We start from the raw sequence: 8535 nt of genomic DNA, 5'->3' as shown, positions 1-8535 counted from the left end.
CTTTTGATTTCTATGAGCAGTAATTTTTTTTTTTTTGTTATAAAAACAAGAAAAAAGAAAACTACTGGCATACTCAGATACTCACTTCCCTGCCCTAGTATAACTCATGAGAAAACAAAAGCCCTGCCTATGAGTAAGCTCCAAAATCTATCAGAAAATAAATCACCTTAATTTTCATTGTTATTGGAAAGCCTTCTTCCAAATGGGGAAGTAGATGTTGTACTGATTGAAGCTTCATTTTGTGACAACAGCAAAATAGGATCTGACTTGGAAAACACTGAAGAAGGCTGTAAGGCCTTTGTAATGCAGGTCTGAGGGGACAGGACTAACATCAGTATACAAGCTAGCTGGGGTAGAGCTGGCTTTGACTGATTGGGTCTGTTATATTTCTAAGATGCAGCCTGGCCTCTGAGTATCACAAGCAATTTAAGTATTAAGGGGGTGGTGTTGCTACTCTAGTTTAAAAGCAGATTAAAAAAAAAAAAAAGACTTTATTGTGTAATAATTTAGCACTGAGAAAAATAATAAATGTAGCTATTTTTTTTCTCCAGGTAGAACTGTTGAAAGGGACAATTTTAAACAGCCTTCTTCACTTTTAGCAGATATAACACATAGATTGTCCTTCGTGAGAAAAAAAGGCTTGATGCCAAGTCCAGAAGAAATGTGAATGTGGAATTGAGTTTGAAATAAACTGATTCCCAATGCTCCCATTCATAAAATGGCATACAGACCTGTGTGTTGAATGATGTACAATCTTTTTGAAAATTCACTGATTTGTATCAGTAATTTTACTCCTCAAACTCTCCTTCATAGCACCTTCCCCATGCACCCATACCTCCAGGTACCTAGAAAGGGTTTGTCTTTGTGTCCATTTCTTGCTTCTGACTCTTGAACCAAGTGTATACCCTAAGCCAATTGTACACATACTATAGAGTATAATGGTCTCTGGAATCAGGCAGAATTGGGCGTGATGCTTGATTGGATCACTTACAGTTATGTGATCCTGAACAATGTAATTAACTTTTCTGAACCTAGTTTTCCACATATGTAAAGTGGAGCTAATAATAGCACTTACCCTTGAGGGTTGTTTTTTGCCTGGAGGATTAAGCAAGGTAGTGTAATAAAGAGCTTTGCACAGTGCCTAGTAAACACTCAAAAATAGTGGATTCTGCTTTTATTTTTTGTTGGAGTATTGTAATTTATTCCTTCTCTTGCTTTGCCCTCTCTTCCTCCATCATCATCATCATCATCATCATCATCATCGACCAACATCATCTATAGAGGCTACCTGGTTACAGTTGGTCATAGACTCATACCTCTAGGCCACGGTTTCTCAAATAGCATCACTCTTGACATTTTGAGCCGGATATTTCTTGGTTGGAGTGGGAAGAGGATAGCCTGTGCATTGTAGGATCCTTATTGTAGGATGCTCATTTAACAGCATCCCTGCCTCCTGCATACTGGATGCCAGTAGCACACATACCCTACACCTTTGTTGTCAAGCTATGCAACCAAAAATGTCTCCAGACAGTGTAAAATGTCCTCTTGGGGATAAAATTGCTCCCAGTTGAGGACCACTGCTCTAGGTATTCTTTGGTTTAAAAATATCCATGAAAATTATCTACCATTCATATGTCTATTGCTCTTCATTAGTTTGACTTATTTCATCCAGTAATCTTGGTCTTTATCTTAAATTCTTCTTTAGATTTTCAGGCTTCTCTGGTTTTTGTCTTAATTTTGAAACTAAGTCTTATTTCTCTGTTTGCCTTATTACAATCCAGTAAGTCTTTGATAGCCAGTTCTGGGCCTTAATATCTCTCTGAACTAACAACTTACTGTTTTTTGCTTTGAGCTACCAGCACTTATCTGCAAACCCCTAGTGCTAGGTTACTGATATCTAGCCAGAGCCTTTCCTTTAAATATTTGTATAAAAGGCAGTTGAAATGAGGACTCTAGAGCCAGATATCCTGGGTTGGAATCCTAGCTCTTCCAATTACTAGCTTAGTGACTTCAACCTCTCCATTTTCCTCCATTTAAGAAATGAGTACATTAAGAGTCACTATTTCATAGAGTTGTTGTGGAACTAGGTGGTTTAAATAAATAAAAATTTACTTAGAACATTGTCTGGCATATGGTAAATACCATGTAAGTGTAAACTATTATTATTACTATTCTCATAAAGACTCCCATGTGTCTTTACTAGCATAACATAAACTAAGCTGCAAGCCCCATCTCAGTATGTTATGAAAAGCCAGGGGTTCAGTGTAGCTCCCATTGCTCACTTCACAGAAAGCCAATCACTGAGACAATGTGTATTGCCAGGGAGGAAAGGCTTTATTCAGGTGCTGCAACCAAGGAGACAGGAAATAAATCTCAAATCCGTGTGTCCAACAATCTAAAAGTGGGGGTTTATACAGCAGGGAAGGAATACAGCTATGTGGAAGAGAACAAGAATTAGGGAGGAGTAAGGAAGCAGTCACGATGGGTGAGGGGTCTAGTGTTTTCTTGTTTGAATGTGGTGATCTGGTAAGTTTCAGTTCCTTGTTAGTATCAGGGAGGCCTGAAGATTGGTTTCCTGAGGAAGGAACTCAGATAAGACAAATGTGAGATTAAAGATTTAAGACTGTGAGGGTCAATTTCTGTGTTTATTCAAAAAGACTATAAACATCAGTTCTATTGAACAATTGGACCAGTTTCAAGTGCTCTGGAAGACTACCAACTTTTTCACCCCATGGTACATACTGAAAACGGTAAATATGTATTCAGCAAACTGGAGTAAATGGAGGTGGCTCTGACCACTTGAGGACTGAGGTGATCAATATCTTAGCCATGTGTAACCCATTTGTGACATGCAGTTGTCCACAGCACTCTGGTTTGAAAACTTTGCACAAGGCTCATCAAAATTAAAGGGGAAAGGTTTTAAATTGTAACCCAGTTAGAAACTGTGATTTCATTTTCTGATGTGTAAGATCCCAGCATCTTCTAGGTCCACAGGCCTTGGAAGGTCTATAGCTGTCCTTTGGTTTTCTTCCTTGAACAAGCTAAAATAAAGCAAAGGCAATTTCTGGGGAATATCATGAGGTTTTAAACATGTGTACATGTTTCTCTCTAATAGTCCAGAATCTAGTAATTCCCTCAAGTATAATGGTATGAGAATCTAACCCAACAATGTTAGAGAACAGCAACTCTTCAATCAAATTTCATATGAGGACCCACTCATTCTATTTTGTAATTTTCTTTTGAAAGGTTTGGGGCAGAAATAGCTCAGATATTTTAAACAGGGCTATTTTCTCTGTTTTTCTGTTTGAGTCCTGTGGCTTTCATTTTATGACATGACAGGACTATTTTTCATTTGTAACCTCTCCAAGTACTGATTTTAAGCAACTCATTAACATATGCTTCCTCTTCATAATTCATCCCATTCAAACATTTGATTGGTCTCTTCAGTACAATATGAATAATAAACTATCTTCCTCCCAGAGACATTCAAAATTGTGGTTTATATATGATGAACCAGAAAAAAAAATTTTGTTTTGAGTCCAGTTTTGAAAAGTCTATTAGGTGAAAGGATACTACAAATGAACTTTCTAAGGTAAATCAAGGCTTTGGCTAAATAAGCCAAACATTTCAGTCAAGGTCTGACTTATAAAGCTTGCTGTCAGCCCTACCGGAATCTGTTGCACTGGACACAATATATTTCAATTTTTAATTTCTATTGTCAATGCCTTCGTTTATGCCTTTATTAGTTTATGCCTCAACTTTGGTGACAGCTACATATTGGACTGTGTTTTCTCTTCTAAGACCTCCCATATGAGATCTTGAAATGTAGCTTTGATAGTATCATTTCACTCCACCAAAACCTTCAATGGCTCCCTACTGATTGATGAATAAATTCCTAGGAATCATAGAAATGCTAGAATGTCAGTGTTGGAATGAATCCTGAGGTATAATTCAGCAGTTGCCAAACTATGGTCTCTGGACCAGTGCCAGAAGTTTACACTAGTCCTCACTGGAAAGAGAAAAATAAGGACAATGAAGTCAGTTTTCAATAAAATGAAATTTACTTATTTTAAAAATTATTTAAAAGTATCTTGAGGTTGGGCGTGGTGGCTCACGCCTGTAATCCCAGCACTTTGGGAGGTCAAGGCAGGTGGATCACCTGAGGTTGGAAGTTCAAGACCAGTCTGACAATTTTACAAGAAAAAAAAAACCCCATCAAAAAGTGGCTGAAGGATATGAACAGGCACTTCTCAAAAGAAGACATTTATGAAGCAAATAAACATGAAAAAAAGCTCATCATCACTGGTTATTAGATAAAACCATAATGAGATATCATCCCATGCCAGTTAGAATGGCCATCTTTAAAAAGTCAGGAAACAACACATGCTGGAGAAGATGTGGAGAAACAGGAACACTTTTACACTGTTGGTGGGAGTGTAAATTACTTCAACCATTGTAGAAGACAGTGTGGCAATTCCTCAAGGACCTAGAACCAGAAATACCATTTGACCCAGCAATCCCATTACTGGGTATATACCCAAAGGAATATAAATCATTCTACTATAAAAACACATGCACATGTATGTTTATGCAACACTATCCACAACAGCAAAGATTTGGAACCAACCCAAATGCCCATAATGATAGACTGGATAAAGAAAATGTGGCACATATATACCATGGAATATTATGCAACCATATAAAAGGATGAGTTCATGTCATTTGACATGGATGAAGCTGGAAACCATCATTCTCAGCAAACTAACACAAGAACAGAAAACCAAACACCACATGTTCTCACTCTTAAGTGGGAGTTGAAAAATGAGACCACATGGACACAGGGAGGAGAACATCACACACTGGGGCATGTCAGTGGAGGGGGCTAGGGGAGGGATAGCATTAAGAGAAATACCTAATGTAGATGATGGGTTGATGGGTACAGCAAACCACCATGACACGTGTATACCTATGTAACAAACCTGCACATGTACCCCAAAACTTTAAAGTATAATAATAATAAAAAAAAGTATCTTGAACTTTGTTTTGAAATATCTTTTATTTTATATAGTGACAGCATTAATAGATAGTAATTTATTTGCTTATTGTTTTTAATGTCCATACTTGGCAAAATGAAGTTGGCAACCATTTGTTGCTTCATGTCCCCCATCCCCCACTTTTATTCTTATTTTTTATTTTTTCTGAGACAGGGTCTGACTCTGTTGCCCAGGCTGGGGTGTAGTGGCATGAACTCAACCCACTGCATCCTTCTACCTCGGCCTCCCAAGTCACTTGGACTACAGGCGCACGCCACCACATCCAGCTAATTAATTTTTTTTTTTTTTTTTTTTTTTCTGGAGACAGGGTTTTGCCACGTTGCCCAAGATGGTCTCAAAATCCTGAGCTCAAGTGATCTGCCCGCCTCAGCCTTCCAAAGTGCTGGGATTACAGGCATGAGCCATGGTACCTAACTGCCACCCTGAACTTTTTAAATTTTACAAATCCATGAAATCCAAAAGTCTGAAAGATACTCACTTCATAAATGAGAAAATTTAGGAAAGAAGGATTAAATGACTTAACTAAGGCAATACTTATTAGTGGGAATGCTGCATTACAAATCTTGATATTAGCTTCAAGTCTTTACCATAAATTTCAAATCCTCTGTATTTAAATCCCAGTATGCATTTGCATCTCTATTATCAGCATACCTTAAAAGAAAACCTATATTCTAAACAGTCATGATCATTTTCCATTCCTTAAATGTGCCTTTCAGTTGTTCATTACCCTACCTATTCTCCTAAAATCCCACCCAGCTCAAGTGCTGACTCTATTAACATATCTCAGTGTCAGAAGGGATCCTTTGCTTTTCTGTGCTTCCATATGTGGATGCTACTTATCAGCATATTATGTCTTGTTCAAGCTGTCATCATCTGTGGACTATTCCCCCTCCTATTCTCTCCATCTCAGTAAATGACATTACCATCTACCCAATTGCTCAAGCTGGAGGCCTTGAAGTCATTCCTTACTGTTCCCTATACCAATATTGAGTTAATCACAAAGCCCTGTCATCTTTAGCTCCCCAATTTATCCTGTATATGTCCACTTTAATTCTTCCACTGAACTGCTACACAGATCACCCTGTGTCTCCTTGTTCCACCATGCAATCCATTTTTTACCTACCAGCTGCTTTTAGATCTGGTACTGCTCCTTGTAAAATCCTTTGGTGGTTTTCCATAGCCTTCAGATTAAAGCCTAGAATCGTCAACATGTTATACAAGATATGTAGTACCCGTGCCCACTTCTCCAGCCTCATCTCTTCCTAATTTTTTATTTGCATCCTTTGCTTTAGCTGTACTGGACTTTCAATTCCTTGAATGCATCTTTCTCACTATTGCATGCTTTTACTTGCCGACTTTAATTGCCTCTCACCTCTCTGGATCTTCACACACGCTATGGAGTGAAGCCTACACTGCCTGGAATACTCTGCCTTCTAGAAAACATACCTTAAGGCTCTAAGTTTCAGTTTGGGTATGTCATAGCAGAGTACCTTTCCTTTACCATAGCACTCACCACATTATATTGCAATTTCTTGTTTAATTGATTTCCTTTCTAACTAGACTATATGAACCATGAGGCCATGGATCATATTTATTGTGCTCACCATTGCATTCAAACTGCCAGCTCTGGCATATAGTAGGAACTCAATAAATGTAATCTGTGTGAATGAAAATATCATACTACATTTCCTCCTATACTATTGAGACTTTCATACTTGTGGTATTTCCTTGATTCTATTATAAATTCCTATAAGTGGAAGGCAGTCTTTTATAATTACTACCATTTTATAGCACCACACATATTATAGGCTGCTGGTAAATATTTGGTAAATATATGAATAATCTATTTGTTTCTTACAGGGTCAGGGGCAAGAATTAGAGTGCATATTTGTAATAAACATAGAATGCAGCACAACGAAATAGGCTATACAATCTAAGAATTTTGGACTAATACTAATATTGATTGTTTATAACCTAAAAGGTGCCCCACCACTGTAAAATACCTGCTTTAAATTGGGAAATACTCTATGGTTTCATCAAGGTTAAATATGATTTTTCAAATAGGGATTCTGATACATTTTAAAGTAATAAAAAATGTAAAAATCTTAAAGTGACTTATGATGCCTAGACTGCTGTGGGGTGTGTGTGTGTGTGTGTGTGTGTGTGTGTGTGTGTATGTGTATATGTATGTGTGTGTGTGTGTGTGTGTGGTTTGTTTGTTTCTTGGGAGCTGAACTCAGCCTGGAGTTTCCATGAAGTTATGGGTAGGGTGATAGATTTACATTGAAATATTTTACTTTATCCAAAAGTCAGTTCAGTTTTCTCAATGGGGATTTTTTCAATTGGGAATATATTTTGCACTTCATGTTGATTGATTCTCTTTTCAACATCCAGAACATACAGCGATATCATCAGTCATAGAGAGTTCATACTGCACATAATGGGCTATAATATCGGTCTCTTTGTATATATCATAATACCTGAATTGTTCAACAAAATGTCTCATAAGGCAGGAAGCTTCTTTTCTGTTTTCCATTTTTGATAGACTCAACCTAAATGGATATTGTTCTTTGTAAAAGGTGAACAAAACATCAGCACTAGTAATATTTATTTTACAGGATGTGCCACAAGCCTGGCTCACTCCTCTTACTTACAAGGGCAGTACCTGCTAAGACCATTTGGATTTGTTGAGTCCAGTGCAAACTGAAACAGTGACCTATCTGAATGACAACCAGGTATATGACAGAGGACAATGCCAAAAAAAAAAAACAATATATTAAGTTCAGGAGTTGAAATTGTGGTAAGCATTAGTGCTCATCCTCAAAGAAGTATTCTCTGACCTTCCTGTGCAAGGCAGTGTTCCTCTCTCCCCAATTTATGATGCTATATCAAACTCAACAAACCTTGGTAATGGATTGAATGATGTGGGTGAAGTAACAGAAGGAAGAATCAAGAATGTCTTGGCCCTGGGATTGTTATCTGGTTCATGGTAAGCTCTAAATATGTATCTGTTGAAGGAAAGAATAGCTGGGAATGATACACATTTTGTCACTCTCAGCCACACTATGCAGACTATAAAATTGATGCTTGTTTGCATCATCAGGTGGCCATACTTACATTAAGACCATAGTTTTAAGAGCCAAAAAAACCTGGGTTCAAATCCTGACTTCACCATTTGAGCTATGAGACGTTAGGAGAGTTACTTAACCTCACTGAGTCTTTCTTTCTCTTCTTATAAAAAGGATATCATCTCATACCAGCCTCACAAGATGATGGTGAAGATTAGATGAGATAATACATTTATCATATTTAGAACAATACCTGGCAGAAAGTATTCTGTAGAGGGTAGTTATCGTTGTTGTCAGAATGTAATGTACTTGAGTGTCTTGAAAATAGTAAATATTCAATAATTATTATCTGTAAGTATTATAATTATCATTATCATAATAGTTTTATATTAGTTAAATTATTTTCAATAGAA

This window comes from Rhinopithecus bieti, unplaced genomic scaffold, assembly GCF_001698545.2.
Source record: "Rhinopithecus bieti isolate Rb0 unplaced genomic scaffold, ASM169854v2 scaffold_4675, whole genome shotgun sequence".
NCBI lineage: Eukaryota > Metazoa > Chordata > Mammalia > Primates > Cercopithecidae > Rhinopithecus > Rhinopithecus bieti.
Note: the sequence above shows the minus strand (reverse complement) of the source record.